Genomic DNA, 16196 nt, shown 5'->3' with positions numbered 1-16196 from the left:
TTATTATAAAGACAGTAACCACAGTCATTTAAACACAAGAGAAGAAGAAAACTACAAAAAAAAAAAACGAACTGGAAAGCCAATCATTTTCATTTGAGGTGTCAGGTGGTCTACCGTTTACAGGCAGATCTAAAACAAGTATTACTCTTAGAAGAGTATATAGAAATAGTCTTCTACAGCCAGCAGTGATCGCTTACGGCCATACCACTCCTTGAAAGCCCGATCCCGTCTGATCTCGGAAGCGAAGAAGAGTTGGGCCTAGTTAGTACTTGGATGGGAGACTGCCTGGGAATACTAGGTGCTGTAAGCTTTTTAGCTTAAGCTTCTATTATAAAGACAGTAACCACAGTCATTTAAACACAAGAGAAGAAGAAAACTACAAAAAAAAAAAACGAACTGGAAAGCCAATCATTTTCATTTGAGGTGTCAGGTGGTCTACCGTTTACAGGCAGATCTAAAACAAGTATTACTCTTAGAAGAGTATATAGAAATAGTCTTCTACAGCCAGCAGTGATCGCTTACGGCCATACCACTCCTTGAAAGCCCGATCCCGTCTGATCTCGGAAGCGAAGAAGAGTTGGGCCTAGTTAGTACTTGGATGGGAGACTGCCTGGGAATACTAGGTGCTGTAAGCTTTTTAGCTTAAGCTTCTATTATAAAGACAGTAACCACAGTCATTTAAACACAAGAGAAGAAGAAAACTACAAAAAAAAAAAAAGAACTGGAAAGCCAATCATTTTCATTTGAGGTGTCAGGTGGTCTACCATTTACAGGCAGATCTAAAACAAGTATTACTCTTAGAAGAGTATATAGAAATAGTCTTCTACAGCCAGCAGTGATCGCTTACGGCCATACCACTCCTTGAAAGCCCGATCCCGTCTGATCTCGGAAGCGAAGAAGAGTTGGGCCTAGTTAGTACTTGGATGGGAGACTGCCTGGGAATACTAGGTGCTGTAAGCTTTTTAGCTAAAGTTTCTATTATAAAGGCAGTAACCACAGTCATTTAAACACAAGAGAAGAAGAAAACTTAAAAAAAAAAAACAACAAAAAAAAAAAAACGAACTGGAAAGCCAATCATTTTCATTTGAGGTGTCAGGTGGTCTACCGTTTACAGGCAGATCTAAAACAAGTATTACTCTTAGAAGAGTATATAGAAATAGTCTTCTACAGCCAGCAGTGATCGCTTACGGCCATACCACTCCTTGAAAGCCCGATCCCGTCTGATCTCGGAAGCGAAGAAGAGTTGGGCCTAGTTAGTACTTGGATGGGAGACTGCCTGGGAATACTAGGTGCTGTAAGCTTTTTAGCTTAAGCTTCTATTATAAAGACAGTAACCACAGTCATTTAAACACAAGAGAAGAAGAAAACTACAAAAAAAAAAAACGAACTGGAAAGCCAATCATTTTCATTTGAGGTGTCAGGTGGTCTACCGTTTACAGGCAGATCTAAAACAAGTATTACTCTTAGAAGAGTATATAGAAATAGTCTTCTACAGCCAGCAGTGATCGCTTACGGCCATACCACTCCTTGAAAGCCCGATCCCGTCTGATCTCGGAAGCGAAGAAGAGTTGGGCCTAGTTAGTACTTGGATGGGAGACTGCCTGGGAATACTAGGTGCTGTAAGCTTTTTAGCTTAAGCTTCTATTATAAAGACAGTAACCACAGTCATTTAAACACAAGAGAAGAAGAAAACTACAAAAAAAAAAAAAAGAACTGGAAAGCCAATAATTTTCATTTGAGGTGTCAGGTGGTCTACCGTTTACAGGCAGATCTAAAACAAGTATTACTCTTAGAAGAGTATATAGAAATAGTCTTCTACAGCCAGCAGTGATCGCTTACGGCCATACCACTCCTTGAAAGCCCGATCCCGTCTGATCTCGGAAGCGAAGAAGAGTTGGGCCTAGTTAGTACTTGGATGGGAGACTGCCTGGGAATACTAGGTGCTGTAAGCTTTTTAGCTAAAGTTTCTATTATAAAGGCAGTAACCACAGTCATTTAAACACAAGAGAAGAAGAAAACTTAAAAAAAAAAAACAACAAAAAAAAAAAAACGAACTGGAAAGCCAATCATTTTCATTTGAGGTGTCAGGTGGTCTACCGTTTACAGGCAGATCTAAAACAAGTATTACTCTTAGAAGAGTATATAGAAATAGTCTTCTACAGCCAGCAGTGATCGCTTACGGCCATACCACTCCTTGAAAGCCCGATCCCGTCTGATCTCGGAAGCGAAGAAGAGTTGGGCCTAGTTAGTACTTGGATGGGAGACTGCCTGGGAATACTAGGTGCTGTAAGCTTTTTAGCTTAAGCTTCTATTATAAAGACAGTAACCACAGTCATTTAAACACAAGAGAAGAAGAAAACTACAAAAAAAAAAAACGAACTGGAAAGCCAATCATTTTCATTTGAGGTGTCAGGTGGTCTACCGTTTACAGGCAGATCTAAAACAAGTATTACTCTTAGAAGAGTATATAGAAATAGTCTTCTACAGCCAGCAGTGATCGCTTACGGCCATACCACTCCTTGAAAGCCCGATCCCGTCTGATCTCGGAAGCGAAGAAGAGTTGGGCCTAGTTAGTACTTGGATGGGAGACTGCCTGGGAATACTAGGTGCTGTAAGCTTTTTAGCTTAAGCTTCTATTATAAAGACAGTAACCACAGTCATTTAAACACAAGAGAAGAAGAAAACTACAAAAAAAAAAAACGAACTGGAAAGCCAATCATTTTCATTTGAGGTGTCAGGTGGTCTACCGTTTACAGGCAGATCTAAAACAAGTATTACTCTTAGAAGAGTATATAGAAATAGTCTTCTACAGCCAGCAGTGATCGCTTACGGCCATACCACTCCTTGAAAGCCCGATCCCGTCTGATCTCGGAAGCGAAGAAGAGTTGGGCCTAGTTAGTACTTGGATGGGAGACTGCCTGGGAATACTAGGTGCTGTAAGCTTTTTAGCTTAAGCTTCTATTATAAAGACAGTAACCACAGTCATTTAAACACAAGAGAAGAAGAAAACTACAAAAAAAAAAAACGAACTGGAAAGCCAATCATTTTCATTTGAGGTGTCAGGTGGTCTACCGTTTACAGGCAGATCTAAAACAAGTATTACTCTTAGAAGAGTATATAGAAATAGTCTTCTACAGCCAGCAGTGATCGCTTACGGCCATACCACTCCTTGAAAGCCCGATCCCGTCTGATCTCGGAAGCGAAGAAGAGTTGGGCCTAGTTAGTACTTGGATGGGAGACTGCCTGGGAATACTAGGTGCTGTAAGCTTTTTAGCTTAAGCTTCTATTATAAAGACAGTAACCACAGTCATTTAAACACAAGAGAAGAAGAAAACTACAAAAAAAAAAAACGAACTGGAAAGCCAATCATTTTCATTTGAGGTGTCAGGTGGTCTACCGTTTACAGGCAGATCTAAAACAAGTATTACTCTTAGAAGAGTATATAGAAATAGTCTTCTACAGCCAGCAGTGATCGCTTACGGCCATACCACTCCTTGAAAGCCCGATCCCGTCTGATCTCGGAAGCGAAGAAGAGTTGGGCCTAGTTAGTACTTGGATGGGAGACTGCCTGGGAATACTAGGTGCTGTAAGCTTTTTAGCTTAAGCTTCTATTATAAAGACAGTAACCACAGTCATTTAAACACAAGAGAAGAAGAAAACTACAAAAAAAAAAAACGAACTGGAAAGCCAATCATTTTCATTTGAGGTGTCAGGTGGTCTACCGTTTACAGGCAGATCTAAAACAAGTATTACTCTTAGAAGAGTATATAGAAATAGTCTTCTACAGCCAGCAGTGATCGCTTACGGCCATACCACTCCTTGAAAGCCCGATCCCGTCTGATCTCGGAAGCGAAGAAGAGTTGGGCCTAGTTAGTACTTGGATGGGAGACTGCCTGGGAATACTAGGTGCTGTAAGCTTTTTAGCTTAAGCTTCTATTATAAAGACAGTAACCACAGTCATTTAAACACAAGAGAAGAAGAAAACTACAAAAAAAAAAAACGAACTGGAAAGCCAATCATTTTCATTTGAGGTGTCAGGTGGTCTACCGTTTACAGGCAGATCTAAAACAAGTATTACTCTTAGAAGAGTATATAGAAATAGTCTTCTACAGCCAGCAGTGATCGCTTACGGCCATACCACTCCTTGAAAGCCCGATCCCGTCTGATCTCGGAAGCGAAGAAGAGTTGGGCCTAGTTAGTACTTGGATGGGAGACTGCCTGGGAATATTAGGTGCTGTAAGCTTTTTAGCTTAAGCTTCTATTATAAAGACAGTAACCACAGTCATTTAAACACAAGAGAAGAAGAAAACTACAAAAAAAAAAAACGAACTGGAAAGCCAATCATTTTCATTTGAGGTGTCAGGTGGTCTACCGTTTACAGGCAGATCTAAAACAAGTATTACTCTTAGAAGAGTATATAGAAATAGTCTTCTACAGCCAGCAGTGATCGCTTACGGCCATACCACTCCTTGAAAGCCCGATCCCGTCTGATCTCGGAAGCGAAGAAGAGTTGGGCCTAGTTAGTACTTGGATGGGAGACTGCCTGGGAATACTAGGTGCTGTAAGCTTTTTAGCTTAAGCTTCTATTATAAAGACAGTAACCACAGTCATTTAAACACAAGAGAAGAAGAAAACTACAAAAAAAAAAAACGAACTGGAAAGCCAATCATTTTCATTTGAGGTGTCAGGTGGTCTACCGTTTACAGGCAGATCTAAAACAAGTATTACTCTTAGAAGAGTATATAGAAATAGTCTTCTACAGCCAGCAGTGATCGCTTACGGCCATACCACTCCTTGAAAGCCCGATCCCGTCTGATCTCGGAAGCGAAGAAGAGTTGGGCCTAGTTAGTACTTGGATGGGAGACTGCCTGGGAATACTAGGTGCTGTAAGCTTTTTAGCTTAAGCTTCTATTATAAAGACAGTAACCACAGTCATTTAAACACAAGAGAAGAAGAAAACTACAAAAAAAAAAAAAAGAACTGGAAAGCCAATCATTTTCATTTGAGGTGTCAGGTGGTCTACCGTTTACAGGCAGATCTAAAACAAGTATTACTCTTAGAAGAGTATATAGAAATAGTCTTCTACAGCCAGCAGTGATCGCTTACGGCCATACCACTCCTTGAAAGCCCGATCCCGTCTGATCTCGGAAGCGAAGAAGAGTTGGGCCTAGTTAGTACTTGGATGGGAGACTGCCTGGGAATACTAGGTGCTGTAAGCTTTTTAGCTTAAGCTTCTATTATAAAGACAGTAACCACAGTCATTTAAACACAAGAGAAGAAGAAAACTACAAAAAAAAAAAACGAACTGGAAAGCCAATCATTTTCATTTGAGGTGTCAGGTGGTCTACCGTTTACAGGCAGATCTAAAACAAGTATTACTCTTAGAAGAGTATATAGAAATAGTCTTCTACAGCCAGCAGTGATCGCTTACGGCCATACCACTCCTTGAAAGCCCGATCCCGTCTGATCTCGGAAGCGAAGAAGAGTTGGGCCTAGTTAGTACTTGGATGGGAGACTGCCTGGGAATACTAGGTGCTGTAAGCTTTTTAGCTTAAGCTTCTATTATAAAGACAGTAACCACAGTCATTTAAACACAAGAGAAGAAGAAAACTACAAAAAAAAAAAACGAACTGGAAAGCCAATCATTTTCATTTGAGGTGTCAGGTGGTCTACCGTTTACAGGCAGATCTAAAACAAGTATTACTCTTAGAAGAGTATATAGAAATAGTCTTCTACAGCCAGCAGTGATCGCTTACGGCCATACCACTCCTTGAAAGCCCGATCCCGTCTGATCTCGGAAGCGAAGAAGAGTTGGGCCTAGTTAGTACTTGGATGGGAGACTGCCTGGGAATACTAGGTGCTGTAAGCTTTTTAGCTTAAGCTTCTATTATAAAGACAGTAACCACAGTCATTTAAACACAAGAGAAGAAGAAAACTACAAAAAAAAAAAAAAGAACTGGAAAGCCAATCATTTTCATTTGAGGTGTCAGGTGGTCTACCATTTACAGGCAGATCTAAAACAAGTATTACTCTTAGAAGAGTATATAGAAATAGTCTTCTACAGCCAGCAGTGATCGCTTACGGCCATACCACTCCTTGAAAGCCCGATCCCGTCTGATCTCGGAAGCGAAGAAGAGTTGGGCCTAGTTAGTACTTGGATGGGAGACTGCCTGGGAATACTAGGTGCTGTAAGCTTTTTAGCTAAAGTTTCTATTATAAAGGCAGTAACCACAGTCATTTAAACACAAGAGAAGAAGAAAACTTAAAAAAAAAAAACAACAAAAAAAAAAAAAACGAACTGGAAAGCCAATCATTTTCATTTGAGGTGTCAGGTGGTCTACCGTTTACAGGCAGATCTAAAACAAGTATTACTCTTAGAAGAGTATATAGAAATAGTCTTCTACAGCCAGCAGTGATCGCTTACGGCCATACCACTCCTTGAAAGCCCGATCCCGTCTGATCTCGGAAGCGAAGAAGAGTTGGGCCTAGTTAGTACTTGGATGGGAGACTGCCTGGGAATACTAGGTGCTGTAAGCTTTTTAGCTTAAGCTTCTATTATAAAGACAGTAACCACAGTCATTTAAACACAAGAGAAGAAGAAAACTACAAAAAAAAAAAACGAACTGGAAAGCCAATCATTTTCATTTGAGGTGTCAGGTGGTCTACCGTTTACAGGCAGATCTAAAACAAGTATTACTCTTAGAAGAGTATATAGAAATAGTCTTCTACAGCCAGCAGTGATCGCTTACGGCCATACCACTCCTTGAAAGCCCGATCCCGTCTGATCTCGGAAGCGAAGAAGAGTTGGGCCTAGTTAGTACTTGGATGGGAGACTGCCTGGGAATACTAGGTGCTGTAAGCTTTTTAGCTTAAGCTTCTATTATAAAGACAGTAACCACAGTCATTTAAACACAAGAGAAGAAGAAAACTACAAAAAAAAAAAAAAGAACTGGAAAGCCAATAATTTTCATTTGAGGTGTCAGGTGGTCTACCGTTTACAGGCAGATCTAAAACAAGTATTACTCTTAGAAGAGTATATAGAAATAGTCTTCTACAGCCAGCAGTGATCGCTTACGGCCATACCACTCCTTGAAAGCCCGATCCCGTCTGATCTCGGAAGCGAAGAAGAGTTGGGCCTAGTTAGTACTTGGATGGGAGACTGCCTGGGAATACTAGGTGCTGTAAGCTTTTTAGCTAAAGTTTCTATTATAAAGGCAGTAACCACAGTCATTTAAACACAAGAGAAGAAGAAAACTTAAAAAAAAAAAACAACAAAAAAAAAAAAAACGAACTGGAAAGCCAATCATTTTCATTTGAGGTGTCAGGTGGTCTACCGTTTACAGGCAGATCTAAAACAAGTATTACTCTTAGAAGAGTATATAGAAATAGTCTTCTACAGCCAGCAGTGATCGCTTACGGCCATACCACTCCTTGAAAGCCCGATCCCGTCTGATCTCGGAAGCGAAGAAGAGTTGGGCCTAGTTAGTACTTGGATGGGAGACTGCCTGGGAATACTAGGTGCTGTAAGCTTTTTAGCTTAAGCTTCTATTATAAAGACAGTAACCACAGTCATTTAAACACAAGAGAAGAAGAAAACTACAAAAAAAAAAAACGAACTGGAAAGCCAATCATTTTCATTTGAGGTGTCAGGTGGTCTACCGTTTACAGGCAGATCTAAAACAAGTATTACTCTTAGAAGAGTATATAGAAATAGTCTTCTACAGCCAGCAGTGATCGCTTACGGCCATACCACTCCTTGAAAGCCCGATCCCGTCTGATCTCGGAAGCGAAGAAGAGTTGGGCCTAGTTAGTACTTGGATGGGAGACTGCCTGGGAATACTAGGTGCTGTAAGCTTTTTAGCTTAAGCTTCTATTATAAAGACAGTAACCACAGTCATTTAAACACAAGAGAAGAAGAAAACTACAAAAAAAAAAAAAAGAACTGGAAAGCCAATAATTTTCATTTGAGGTGTCAGGTGGTCTACCGTTTACAGGCAGATCTAAAACAAGTATTACTCTTAGAAGAGTATATAGAAATAGTCTTCTACAGCCAGCAGTGATCGCTTACGGCCATACCACTCCTTGAAAACCCGATCCCGTCTGATCTCGGAAGCGAAGAAGAGTTGGGCCTAGTTAGTACTTGGATGGGAGACTGCCTGGGAATACTAGGTGCTGTAAGCTTTTTAGCTAAAGTTTCTATTATAAAGGCAGTAACCACAGTCATTTAAACACAAGAGAAGAAGAAAACTTAAAAAAAAAAAACAACAAAAAAAAAAAAAACGAACTGGAAAGCCAATCATTTTCATTTGAGGTGTCAGGTGGTCTACCGTTTACAGGCAGATCTAAAACAAGTATTACTCTTAGAAGAGTATATAGAAATAGTCTTCTACAGCCAGCAGTGATCGCTTACGGCCATACCACTCCTTGAAAGCCCGATCCCGTCTGATCTCGGAAGCGAAGAAGAGTTGGGCCTAGTTAGTACTTGGATGGGAGACTGCCTGGGAATACTAGGTGCTGTAAGCTTTTTAGCTTAAGCTTCTATTATAAAGACAGTAACCACAGTCATTTAAACACAAGAGAAGAAGAAAACTACAAAAAAAAAAAACGAACTGGAAAGCCAATCATTTTCATTTGAGGTGTCAGGTGGTCTACCGTTTACAGGCAGATCTAAAACAAGTATTACTCTTAGAAGAGTATATAGAAATAGTCTTCTACAGCCAGCAGTGATCGCTTACGGCCATACCACTCCTTGAAAGCCCGATCCCGTCTGATCTCGGAAGCGAAGAAGAGTTGGGCCTAGTTAGTACTTGGATGGGAGACTGCCTGGGAATACTAGGTGCTGTAAGCTTTTTAGCTTAAGCTTCTATTATAAAGACAGTAACCACAGTCATTTAAACACAAGAGAAGAAGAAAACTACAAAAAAAAAAAACGAACTGGAAAGCCAATCATTTTCATTTGAGGTGTCAGGTGGTCTACCGTTTACAGGCAGATCTAAAACAAGTATTACTCTTAGAAGAGTATATAGAAATAGTCTTCTACAGCCAGCAGTGATCGCTTACGGCCATACCACTCCTTGAAAGCCCGATCCCGTCTGATCTCGGAAGCGAAGAAGAGTTGGGCCTAGTTAGTACTTGGATGGGAGACTGCCTGGGAATACTAGGTGCTGTAAGCTTTTTAGCTTAAGCTTCTATTATAAAGACAGTAACCACAGTCATTTAAACACAAGAGAAGAAGAAAACTACAAAAAAAAAAAACGAACTGGAAAGCCAATCATTTTCATTTGAGGTGTCAGGTGGTCTACCGTTTACAGGCAGATCTAAAACAAGTATTACTCTTAGAAGAGTATATAGAAATAGTCTTCTACAGCCAGCAGTGATCGCTTACGGCCATACCACTCCTTGAAAGCCCGATCCCGTCTGATCTCGGAAGCGAAGAAGAGTTGGGCCTAGTTAGTACTTGGATGGGAGACTGCCTGGGAATACTAGGTGCTGTAAGCTTTTTAGCTTAAGCTTCTATTATAAAGACAGTAACCACAGTCATTTAAACACAAGAGAAGAAGAAAACTACAAAAAAAAAAAACGAACTGGAAAGCCAATCATTTTCATTTGAGGTGTCAGGTGGTCTACCGTTTACAGGCAGATCTAAAACAAGTATTACTCTTAGAAGAGTATATAGAAATAGTCTTCTACAGCCAGCAGTGATCGCTTACGGCCATACCACTCCTTGAAAGCCCGATCCCGTCTGATCTCGGAAGCGAAGAAGAGTTGGGCCTAGTTAGTACTTGGATGGGAGACTGCCTGGGAATACTAGGTGCTGTAAGCTTTTTAGCTTAAGCTTCTATTATAAAGACAGTAACCACAGTCATTTAAACACAAGAGAAGAAGAAAACTACAAAAAAAAAAAAAAGAACTGGAAAGCCAATAATTTTCATTTGAGGTGTCAGGTGGTCTACCGTTTACAGGCAGATCTAAAACAAGTATTACTCTTAGAAGAGTATATAGAAATAGTCTTCTACAGCCAGCAGTGATCGCTTACGGCCATACCACTCCTTGAAAACCCGATCCCGTCTGATCTCGGAAGCGAAGAAGAGTTGGGCCTAGTTAGTACTTGGATGGGAGACTGCCTGGGAATACTAGGTGCTGTAAGCTTTTTAGCTAAAGTTTCTATTATAAAGGCAGTAACCACAGTCATTTAAACACAAGAGAAGAAGAAAACTTAAAAAAAAAAAACAACAAAAAAAAAAAAAACGAACTGGAAAGCCAATCATTTTCATTTGAGGTGTCAGGTGGTCTACCGTTTACAGGCAGATCTAAAACAAGTATTACTCTTAGAAGAGTATATAGAAATAGTCTTCTACAGCCAGCAGTGATCGCTTACGGCCATACCACTCCTTGAAAGCCCGATCCCGTCTGATCTCGGAAGCGAAGAAGAGTTGGGCCTAGTTAGTACTTGGATGGGAGACTGCCTGGGAATACTAGGTGCTGTAAGCTTTTTAGCTTAAGCTTCTATTATAAAGACAGTAACCACAGTCATTTAAACACAAGAGAAGAAGAAAACTACAAAAAAAAAAAACGAACTGGAAAGCCAATCATTTTCATTTGAGGTGTCAGGTGGTCTACCGTTTACAGGCAGATCTAAAACAAGTATTACTCTTAGAAGAGTATATAGAAATAGTCTTCTACAGCCAGCAGTGATCGCTTACGGCCATACCACTCCTTGAAAGCCCGATCCCGTCTGATCTCGGAAGCGAAGAAGAGTTGGGCCTAGTTAGTACTTGGATGGGAGACTGCCTGGGAATACTAGGTGCTGTAAGCTTTTTAGCTTAAGCTTCTATTATAAAGACAGTAACCACAGTCATTTAAACACAAGAGAAGAAGAAAACTACAAAAAAAAAAAACGAACTGGAAAGCCAATCATTTTCATTTGAGGTGTCAGGTGGTCTACCGTTTACAGGCAGATCTAAAACAAGTATTACTCTTAGAAGAGTATATAGAAATAGTCTTCTACAGCCAGCAGTGATCGCTTACGGCCATACCACTCCTTGAAAGCCCGATCCCGTCTGATCTCGGAAGCGAAGAAGAGTTGGGCCTAGTTAGTACTTGGATGGGAGACTGCCTGGGAATACTAGGTGCTGTAAGCTTTTTAGCTTAAGCTTCTATTATAAAGACAGTAACCACAGTCATTTAAACACAAGAGAAGAAGAAAACTACAAAAAAAAAAAAAAGAACTGGAAAGCCAATCATTTTCATTTGAGGTGTCAGGTGGTCTACCATTTACAGGCAGATCTAAAACAAGTATTACTCTTAGAAGAGTATATAGAAATAGTCTTCTACAGCCAGCAGTGATCGCTTACGGCCATACCACTCCTTGAAAGCCCGATCCCGTCTGATCTCGGAAGCGAAGAAGAGTTGGGCCTAGTTAGTACTTGGATGGGAGACTGCCTGGGAATACTAGGTGCTGTAAGCTTTTTAGCTAAAGTTTCTATTATAAAGGCAGTAACCACAGTCATTTAAACACAAGAGAAGAAGAAAACTTAAAAAAAAAAACAACAAAAAAAAAAAAAACGAACTGGAAAGCCAATCATTTTCATTTGAGGTGTCAGGTGGTCTACCGTTTACAGGCAGATCTAAAACAAGTATTACTCTTAGAAGAGTATATAGAAATAGTCTTCTACAGCCAGCAGTGATCGCTTACGGCCATACCACTCCTTGAAAGCCCGATCCCGTCTGATCTCGGAAGCGAAGAAGAGTTGGGCCTAGTTAGTACTTGGATGGGAGACTGCCTGGGAATACTAGGTGCTGTAAGCTTTTTAGCTTAAGCTTCTATTATAAAGACAGTAACCACAGTCATTTAAACACAAGAGAAGAAGAAAACTACAAAAAAAAAAAACGAACTGGAAAGCCAATCATTTTCATTTGAGGTGTCAGGTGGTCTACCGTTTACAGGCAGATCTAAAACAAGTATTACTCTTAGAAGAGTATATAGAAATAGTCTTCTACAGCCAGCAGTGATCGCTTACGGCCATACCACTCCTTGAAAGCCCGATCCCGTCTGATCTCGGAAGCGAAGAAGAGTTGGGCCTAGTTAGTACTTGGATGGGAGACTGCCTGGGAATACTAGGTGCTGTAAGCTTTTTAGCTTAAGCTTCTATTATAAAGACAGTAACCACAGTCATTTAAACACAAGAGAAGAAGAAAACTACAAAAAAAAAAAAAAGAACTGGAAAGCCAATAATTTTCATTTGAGGTGTCAGGTGGTCTACCGTTTACAGGCAGATCTAAAACAAGTATTACTCTTAGAAGAGTATATAGAAATAGTCTTCTACAGCCAGCAGTGATCGCTTACGGCCATACCACTCCTTGAAAGCCCGATCCCGTCTGATCTCGGAAGCGAAGAAGAGTTGGGCCTAGTTAGTACTTGGATGGGAGACTGCCTGGGAATACTAGGTGCTGTAAGCTTTTTAGCTAAAGTTTCTATTATAAAGGCAGTAACCACAGTCATTTAAACACAAGAGAAGAAGAAAACTACAAAAAAAAAAAACGAACTGGAAAGCCAATCATTTTCATTTGAGGTGTCAGGTGGTCTACCGTTTACAGGCAGATCTAAAACAAGTATTACTCTTAGAAGAGTATATAGAAATAGTCTTCTACAGCCAGCAGTGATCGCTTACGGCCATACCACTCCTTGAAAGCCCGATCCCGTCTGATCTCGGAAGCGAAGAAGAGTTGGGCCTAGTTAGTACTTGGATGGGAGACTGCCTGGGAATACTAGGTGCTGTAAGCTTTTTAGCTTAAGCTTCTATTATAAAGACAGTAACCACAGTCATTTAAACACAAGAGAAGAAGAAAACTACAAAAAAAAAAAACGAACTGGAAAGCCAATCATTTTCATTTGAGGTGTCAGGTGGTCTACCGTTTACAGGCAGATCTAAAACAAGTATTACTCTTAGAAGAGTATATAGAAATAGTCTTCTACAGCCAGCAGTGATCGCTTACGGCCATACCACTCCTTGAAAGCCCGATCCCGTCTGATCTCGGAAGCGAAGAAGAGTTGGGCCTAGTTAGTACTTGGATGGGAGACTGCCTGGGAATACTAGGTGCTGTAAGCTTTTTAGCTTAAGCTTCTATTATAAAGACAGTAACCACAGTCATTTAAACACAAGAGAAGAAGAAAACTACAAAAAAAAAAAACGAACTGGAAAGCCAATCATTTTCATTTGAGGTGTCAGGTGGTCTACCGTTTACAGGCAGATCTAAAACAAGTATTACTCTTAGAAGAGTATATAGAAATAGTCTTCTACAGCCAGCAGTGATCGCTTACGGCCATACCACTCCTTGAAAGCCCGATCCCGTCTGATCTCGGAAGCGAAGAAGAGTTGGGCCTAGTTAGTACTTGGATGGGAGACTGCCTGGGAATACTAGGTGCTGTAAGCTTTTTAGCTTAAGCTTCTATTATAAAGACAGTAACCACAGTCATTTAAACACAAGAGAAGAAGAAAACTACAAAAAAAAAAAACGAACTGGAAAGCCAATCATTTTCATTTGAGGTGTCAGGTGGTCTACCGTTTACAGGCAGATCTAAAACAAGTATTACTCTTAGAAGAGTATATAGAAATAGTCTTCTACAGCCAGCAGTGATCGCTTACGGCCATACCACTCCTTGAAAGCCCGATCCCGTCTGATCTCGGAAGCGAAGAAGAGTTGGGCCTAGTTAGTACTTGGATGGGAGACTGCCTGGGAATACTAGGTGCTGTAAGCTTTTTAGCTTAAGCTTCTATTATAAAGACAGTAACCACAGTCATTTAAACACAAGAGAAGAAGAAAACTACAAAAAAAAAAAAAAGAACTGGAAAGCCAATCATTTTCATTTGAGGTGTCAGGTGGTCTACCATTTACAGGCAGATCTAAAACAAGTATTACTCTTAGAAGAGTATATAGAAATAGTCTTCTACAGCCAGCAGTGATCGCTTACGGCCATACCACTCCTTGAAAGCCCGATCCCGTCTGATCTCGGAAGCGAAGAAGAGTTGGGCCTAGTTAGTACTTGGATGGGAGACTGCCTGGGAATACTAGGTGCTGTAAGCTTTTTAGCTTAAGCTTCTATTATAAAGGCAGTAACCACAGTCATTTAAACACAAGAGAAGAAGAAAACTACAAAAAAAAAAAACGAACTGGAAAGCCAATCATTTTCATTTGAGGTGTCAGGTGGTCTACCGTTTACAGGCAGATCTAAAACAAGTATTACTCTTAGAAGAGTATATAGAAATAGTCTTCTACAGCCAGCAGTGATCGCTTACGGCCATACCACTCCTTGAAAGCCCGATCCCGTCTGATCTCGGAAGCGAAGAAGAGTTGGGCCTAGTTAGTACTTGGATGGGAGACTGCCTGGGAATACTAGGTGCTGTAAGCTTTTTAGCTTAAGCTTCTATTATAAAGACAGTAACCACAGTCATTTAAACACAAGAGAAGAAGAAAACTACAAAAAAAAAAAAAAGAACTGGAAAGCCAATCATTTTCATTTGAGGTGTCAGGTGGTCTACCATTTACAGGCAGATCTAAAACAAGTATTACTCTTAGAAGAGTATATAGAAATAGTCTTCTACAGCCAGCAGTGATCGCTTACGGCCATACCACTCCTTGAAAGCCCGATCCCGTCTGATCTCGGAAGCGAAGAAGAGTTGGGCCTAGTTAGTACTTGGATGGGAGACTGCCTGGGAATACTAGGTGCTGTAAGCTTTTTAGCTAAAGTTTCTATTATAAAGGCAGTAACCACAGTCATTTAAACACAAGAGAAGAAGAAAACTTAAAAAAAAAAACAACAAAAAAAAAAAAAACGAACTGGAAAGCCAATCATTTTCATTTGAGGTGTCAGGTGGTCTACCGTTTACAGGCAGATCTAAAACAAGTATTACTCTTAGAAGAGTATATAGAAATAGTCTTCTACAGCCAGCAGTGATCGCTTACGGCCATACCACTCCTTGAAAGCCCGATCCCGTCTGATCTCGGAAGCGAAGAAGAGTTGGGCCTAGTTAGTACTTGGATGGGAGACTGCCTGGGAATACTAGGTGCTGTAAGCTTTTTAGCTTAAGCTTCTATTATAAAGACAGTAACCACAGTCATTTAAACACAAGAGAAGAAGAAAACTACAAAAAAAAAAAACGAACTGGAAAGCCAATCATTTTCATTTGAGGTGTCAGGTGGTCTACCGTTTACAGGCAGATCTAAAACAAGTATTACTCTTAGAAGAGTATATAGAAATAGTCTTCTACAGCCAGCAGTGATCGCTTACGGCCATACCACTCCTTGAAAGCCCGATCCCGTCTGATCTCGGAAGCGAAGAAGAGTTGGGCCTAGTTAGTACTTGGATGGGAGACTGCCTGGGAATACTAGGTGCTGTAAGCTTTTTAGCTTAAGCTTCTATTATAAAGACAGTAACCACAGTCATTTAAACACAAGAGAAGAAGAAAACTACAAAAAAAAAAAAAAGAACTGGAAAGCCAATAATTTTCATTTGAGGTGTCAGGTGGTCTACCGTTTACAGGCAGATCTAAAACAAGTATTACTCTTAGAAGAGTATATAGAAATAGTCTTCTACAGCCAGCAGTGATCGCTTACGGCCATACCACTCCTTGAAAGCCCGATCCCGTCTGATCTCGGAAGCGAAGAAGAGTTGGGCCTAGTTAGTACTTGGATGGGAGACTGCCTGGGAATACTAGGTGCTGTAAGCTTTTTAGCTAAAGTTTCTATTATAAAGGCAGTAACCACAGTCATTTAAACACAAGAGAAGAAGAAAACTACAAAAAAAAAAAACGAACTGGAAAGCCAATCATTTTCATTTGAGGTGTCAGGTGGTCTACCGTTTACAGGCAGATCTAAAACAAGTATTACTCTTAGAAGAGTATATAGAAATAGTCTTCTACAGCCAGCAGTGATCGCTTACGGCCATACCACTCCTTGAAAGCCCGATCCCGTCTGATCTCGGAAGCGAAGAAGAGTTGGGCCTAGTTAGTACTTGGATGGGAGACTGCCTGGGAATACTAGGTGCTGTAAGCTTTTTAGCTTAAGCTTCTATTATAAAGACAGTAACCACAGTCATTTAAACACAAGAGAAGAAGAAAACTACAAAAAAAAAAAACGAACTGGAAAGCCAATCATTTTCATTTGAGGTGTCAGGTGGTCTACCGTTTACAGGCAGA

At 40.4% G+C, this 16196-nt stretch overlaps 49 non-coding genes across 49 annotated transcripts; all 49 read left to right on the top strand.

Moving 5' to 3' along the window:
• Positions 1-191: 191 nt before the first annotated feature.
• Positions 192-310, top strand: LOC136680238 (5S ribosomal RNA). Its single transcript, XR_010796896.1, has one exon. It is a non-coding gene; the product is annotated as a 5S ribosomal RNA (ribosomal RNA).
• Positions 311-516: 206 nt separating this feature from the next.
• Positions 517-635, top strand: LOC136680237 (5S ribosomal RNA). Its single transcript, XR_010796895.1, has one exon. It is a non-coding gene; the product is annotated as a 5S ribosomal RNA (ribosomal RNA).
• Positions 636-841: 206 nt separating this feature from the next.
• LOC136680236 (5S ribosomal RNA) lies at positions 842-960 on the top strand. The gene has a single exon (XR_010796894.1). It is a non-coding gene; the product is annotated as a 5S ribosomal RNA (ribosomal RNA).
• A 222-nt stretch (positions 961-1182) lies between these two features.
• Positions 1183-1301, top strand: LOC136680235 (5S ribosomal RNA). Its single transcript, XR_010796893.1, has one exon. It is a non-coding gene; the product is annotated as a 5S ribosomal RNA (ribosomal RNA).
• A 206-nt stretch (positions 1302-1507) lies between these two features.
• On the top strand, positions 1508-1626 carry LOC136680234 (5S ribosomal RNA). The gene has a single exon (XR_010796892.1). It is a non-coding gene; the product is annotated as a 5S ribosomal RNA (ribosomal RNA).
• A 207-nt stretch (positions 1627-1833) lies between these two features.
• On the top strand, positions 1834-1952 carry LOC136680233 (5S ribosomal RNA). Its single transcript, XR_010796891.1, has one exon. It is a non-coding gene; the product is annotated as a 5S ribosomal RNA (ribosomal RNA).
• A 222-nt stretch (positions 1953-2174) lies between these two features.
• On the top strand, positions 2175-2293 carry LOC136680232 (5S ribosomal RNA). The gene has a single exon (XR_010796890.1). It is a non-coding gene; the product is annotated as a 5S ribosomal RNA (ribosomal RNA).
• A 206-nt stretch (positions 2294-2499) lies between these two features.
• LOC136680231 (5S ribosomal RNA) lies at positions 2500-2618 on the top strand. Its single transcript, XR_010796889.1, has one exon. It is a non-coding gene; the product is annotated as a 5S ribosomal RNA (ribosomal RNA).
• A 206-nt stretch (positions 2619-2824) lies between these two features.
• Positions 2825-2943, top strand: LOC136680229 (5S ribosomal RNA). Its single transcript, XR_010796887.1, has one exon. It is a non-coding gene; the product is annotated as a 5S ribosomal RNA (ribosomal RNA).
• A 206-nt stretch (positions 2944-3149) lies between these two features.
• On the top strand, positions 3150-3268 carry LOC136680228 (5S ribosomal RNA). The gene has a single exon (XR_010796886.1). It is a non-coding gene; the product is annotated as a 5S ribosomal RNA (ribosomal RNA).
• Positions 3269-3474: 206 nt separating this feature from the next.
• Positions 3475-3593, top strand: LOC136680227 (5S ribosomal RNA). The gene has a single exon (XR_010796885.1). It is a non-coding gene; the product is annotated as a 5S ribosomal RNA (ribosomal RNA).
• Positions 3594-3799: 206 nt separating this feature from the next.
• Positions 3800-3918, top strand: LOC136680226 (5S ribosomal RNA). The gene has a single exon (XR_010796884.1). It is a non-coding gene; the product is annotated as a 5S ribosomal RNA (ribosomal RNA).
• Positions 3919-4124: 206 nt separating this feature from the next.
• LOC136680320 (5S ribosomal RNA) lies at positions 4125-4243 on the top strand. Its single transcript, XR_010796973.1, has one exon. It is a non-coding gene; the product is annotated as a 5S ribosomal RNA (ribosomal RNA).
• Positions 4244-4449: 206 nt separating this feature from the next.
• LOC136680225 (5S ribosomal RNA) lies at positions 4450-4568 on the top strand. The gene has a single exon (XR_010796883.1). It is a non-coding gene; the product is annotated as a 5S ribosomal RNA (ribosomal RNA).
• A 206-nt stretch (positions 4569-4774) lies between these two features.
• On the top strand, positions 4775-4893 carry LOC136680949 (5S ribosomal RNA). Its single transcript, XR_010797544.1, has one exon. It is a non-coding gene; the product is annotated as a 5S ribosomal RNA (ribosomal RNA).
• A 207-nt stretch (positions 4894-5100) lies between these two features.
• LOC136680948 (5S ribosomal RNA) lies at positions 5101-5219 on the top strand. Its single transcript, XR_010797543.1, has one exon. It is a non-coding gene; the product is annotated as a 5S ribosomal RNA (ribosomal RNA).
• Positions 5220-5425: 206 nt separating this feature from the next.
• Positions 5426-5544, top strand: LOC136680947 (5S ribosomal RNA). Its single transcript, XR_010797542.1, has one exon. It is a non-coding gene; the product is annotated as a 5S ribosomal RNA (ribosomal RNA).
• A 206-nt stretch (positions 5545-5750) lies between these two features.
• LOC136680946 (5S ribosomal RNA) lies at positions 5751-5869 on the top strand. The gene has a single exon (XR_010797541.1). It is a non-coding gene; the product is annotated as a 5S ribosomal RNA (ribosomal RNA).
• A 207-nt stretch (positions 5870-6076) lies between these two features.
• Positions 6077-6195, top strand: LOC136680945 (5S ribosomal RNA). Its single transcript, XR_010797540.1, has one exon. It is a non-coding gene; the product is annotated as a 5S ribosomal RNA (ribosomal RNA).
• A 223-nt stretch (positions 6196-6418) lies between these two features.
• On the top strand, positions 6419-6537 carry LOC136680943 (5S ribosomal RNA). Its single transcript, XR_010797538.1, has one exon. It is a non-coding gene; the product is annotated as a 5S ribosomal RNA (ribosomal RNA).
• A 206-nt stretch (positions 6538-6743) lies between these two features.
• On the top strand, positions 6744-6862 carry LOC136680942 (5S ribosomal RNA). Its single transcript, XR_010797537.1, has one exon. It is a non-coding gene; the product is annotated as a 5S ribosomal RNA (ribosomal RNA).
• Positions 6863-7069: 207 nt separating this feature from the next.
• On the top strand, positions 7070-7188 carry LOC136680941 (5S ribosomal RNA). The gene has a single exon (XR_010797536.1). It is a non-coding gene; the product is annotated as a 5S ribosomal RNA (ribosomal RNA).
• Positions 7189-7411: 223 nt separating this feature from the next.
• LOC136680940 (5S ribosomal RNA) lies at positions 7412-7530 on the top strand. Its single transcript, XR_010797535.1, has one exon. It is a non-coding gene; the product is annotated as a 5S ribosomal RNA (ribosomal RNA).
• Positions 7531-7736: 206 nt separating this feature from the next.
• LOC136680938 (5S ribosomal RNA) lies at positions 7737-7855 on the top strand. The gene has a single exon (XR_010797534.1). It is a non-coding gene; the product is annotated as a 5S ribosomal RNA (ribosomal RNA).
• A 207-nt stretch (positions 7856-8062) lies between these two features.
• On the top strand, positions 8063-8181 carry LOC136680459 (5S ribosomal RNA). The gene has a single exon (XR_010797072.1). It is a non-coding gene; the product is annotated as a 5S ribosomal RNA (ribosomal RNA).
• A 223-nt stretch (positions 8182-8404) lies between these two features.
• LOC136680937 (5S ribosomal RNA) lies at positions 8405-8523 on the top strand. Its single transcript, XR_010797533.1, has one exon. It is a non-coding gene; the product is annotated as a 5S ribosomal RNA (ribosomal RNA).
• A 206-nt stretch (positions 8524-8729) lies between these two features.
• LOC136680936 (5S ribosomal RNA) lies at positions 8730-8848 on the top strand. Its single transcript, XR_010797532.1, has one exon. It is a non-coding gene; the product is annotated as a 5S ribosomal RNA (ribosomal RNA).
• Positions 8849-9054: 206 nt separating this feature from the next.
• LOC136680935 (5S ribosomal RNA) lies at positions 9055-9173 on the top strand. The gene has a single exon (XR_010797531.1). It is a non-coding gene; the product is annotated as a 5S ribosomal RNA (ribosomal RNA).
• A 206-nt stretch (positions 9174-9379) lies between these two features.
• Positions 9380-9498, top strand: LOC136680934 (5S ribosomal RNA). Its single transcript, XR_010797530.1, has one exon. It is a non-coding gene; the product is annotated as a 5S ribosomal RNA (ribosomal RNA).
• A 206-nt stretch (positions 9499-9704) lies between these two features.
• On the top strand, positions 9705-9823 carry LOC136680933 (5S ribosomal RNA). The gene has a single exon (XR_010797529.1). It is a non-coding gene; the product is annotated as a 5S ribosomal RNA (ribosomal RNA).
• Positions 9824-10030: 207 nt separating this feature from the next.
• Positions 10031-10149, top strand: LOC136680398 (5S ribosomal RNA). Its single transcript, XR_010797049.1, has one exon. It is a non-coding gene; the product is annotated as a 5S ribosomal RNA (ribosomal RNA).
• A 223-nt stretch (positions 10150-10372) lies between these two features.
• On the top strand, positions 10373-10491 carry LOC136680931 (5S ribosomal RNA). Its single transcript, XR_010797527.1, has one exon. It is a non-coding gene; the product is annotated as a 5S ribosomal RNA (ribosomal RNA).
• A 206-nt stretch (positions 10492-10697) lies between these two features.
• LOC136680930 (5S ribosomal RNA) lies at positions 10698-10816 on the top strand. The gene has a single exon (XR_010797526.1). It is a non-coding gene; the product is annotated as a 5S ribosomal RNA (ribosomal RNA).
• A 206-nt stretch (positions 10817-11022) lies between these two features.
• On the top strand, positions 11023-11141 carry LOC136680929 (5S ribosomal RNA). The gene has a single exon (XR_010797525.1). It is a non-coding gene; the product is annotated as a 5S ribosomal RNA (ribosomal RNA).
• A 207-nt stretch (positions 11142-11348) lies between these two features.
• On the top strand, positions 11349-11467 carry LOC136680928 (5S ribosomal RNA). Its single transcript, XR_010797524.1, has one exon. It is a non-coding gene; the product is annotated as a 5S ribosomal RNA (ribosomal RNA).
• A 222-nt stretch (positions 11468-11689) lies between these two features.
• On the top strand, positions 11690-11808 carry LOC136680927 (5S ribosomal RNA). The gene has a single exon (XR_010797523.1). It is a non-coding gene; the product is annotated as a 5S ribosomal RNA (ribosomal RNA).
• Positions 11809-12014: 206 nt separating this feature from the next.
• Positions 12015-12133, top strand: LOC136680926 (5S ribosomal RNA). Its single transcript, XR_010797522.1, has one exon. It is a non-coding gene; the product is annotated as a 5S ribosomal RNA (ribosomal RNA).
• A 207-nt stretch (positions 12134-12340) lies between these two features.
• On the top strand, positions 12341-12459 carry LOC136680925 (5S ribosomal RNA). The gene has a single exon (XR_010797521.1). It is a non-coding gene; the product is annotated as a 5S ribosomal RNA (ribosomal RNA).
• Positions 12460-12665: 206 nt separating this feature from the next.
• On the top strand, positions 12666-12784 carry LOC136680924 (5S ribosomal RNA). The gene has a single exon (XR_010797520.1). It is a non-coding gene; the product is annotated as a 5S ribosomal RNA (ribosomal RNA).
• A 206-nt stretch (positions 12785-12990) lies between these two features.
• On the top strand, positions 12991-13109 carry LOC136680922 (5S ribosomal RNA). The gene has a single exon (XR_010797519.1). It is a non-coding gene; the product is annotated as a 5S ribosomal RNA (ribosomal RNA).
• Positions 13110-13315: 206 nt separating this feature from the next.
• On the top strand, positions 13316-13434 carry LOC136680921 (5S ribosomal RNA). Its single transcript, XR_010797518.1, has one exon. It is a non-coding gene; the product is annotated as a 5S ribosomal RNA (ribosomal RNA).
• A 206-nt stretch (positions 13435-13640) lies between these two features.
• LOC136680919 (5S ribosomal RNA) lies at positions 13641-13759 on the top strand. Its single transcript, XR_010797516.1, has one exon. It is a non-coding gene; the product is annotated as a 5S ribosomal RNA (ribosomal RNA).
• A 207-nt stretch (positions 13760-13966) lies between these two features.
• Positions 13967-14085, top strand: LOC136680918 (5S ribosomal RNA). Its single transcript, XR_010797515.1, has one exon. It is a non-coding gene; the product is annotated as a 5S ribosomal RNA (ribosomal RNA).
• A 206-nt stretch (positions 14086-14291) lies between these two features.
• Positions 14292-14410, top strand: LOC136680917 (5S ribosomal RNA). The gene has a single exon (XR_010797514.1). It is a non-coding gene; the product is annotated as a 5S ribosomal RNA (ribosomal RNA).
• A 207-nt stretch (positions 14411-14617) lies between these two features.
• LOC136680916 (5S ribosomal RNA) lies at positions 14618-14736 on the top strand. Its single transcript, XR_010797513.1, has one exon. It is a non-coding gene; the product is annotated as a 5S ribosomal RNA (ribosomal RNA).
• Positions 14737-14958: 222 nt separating this feature from the next.
• On the top strand, positions 14959-15077 carry LOC136680915 (5S ribosomal RNA). Its single transcript, XR_010797512.1, has one exon. It is a non-coding gene; the product is annotated as a 5S ribosomal RNA (ribosomal RNA).
• Positions 15078-15283: 206 nt separating this feature from the next.
• LOC136680914 (5S ribosomal RNA) lies at positions 15284-15402 on the top strand. Its single transcript, XR_010797511.1, has one exon. It is a non-coding gene; the product is annotated as a 5S ribosomal RNA (ribosomal RNA).
• A 207-nt stretch (positions 15403-15609) lies between these two features.
• LOC136680913 (5S ribosomal RNA) lies at positions 15610-15728 on the top strand. The gene has a single exon (XR_010797510.1). It is a non-coding gene; the product is annotated as a 5S ribosomal RNA (ribosomal RNA).
• Positions 15729-15934: 206 nt separating this feature from the next.
• LOC136680912 (5S ribosomal RNA) lies at positions 15935-16053 on the top strand. Its single transcript, XR_010797509.1, has one exon. It is a non-coding gene; the product is annotated as a 5S ribosomal RNA (ribosomal RNA).
• Positions 16054-16196: the final 143 nt, after the last annotated feature.

This window comes from Hoplias malabaricus, unplaced genomic scaffold (genome assembly GCF_029633855.1).
Source record: "Hoplias malabaricus isolate fHopMal1 unplaced genomic scaffold, fHopMal1.hap1 scaffold_67, whole genome shotgun sequence".
NCBI lineage: Eukaryota > Metazoa > Chordata > Actinopteri > Characiformes > Erythrinidae > Hoplias > Hoplias malabaricus.
The sequence above is the reverse complement of the archived record's forward strand: the minus strand, read 5'-3'. Positions and strand labels throughout refer to the sequence as shown.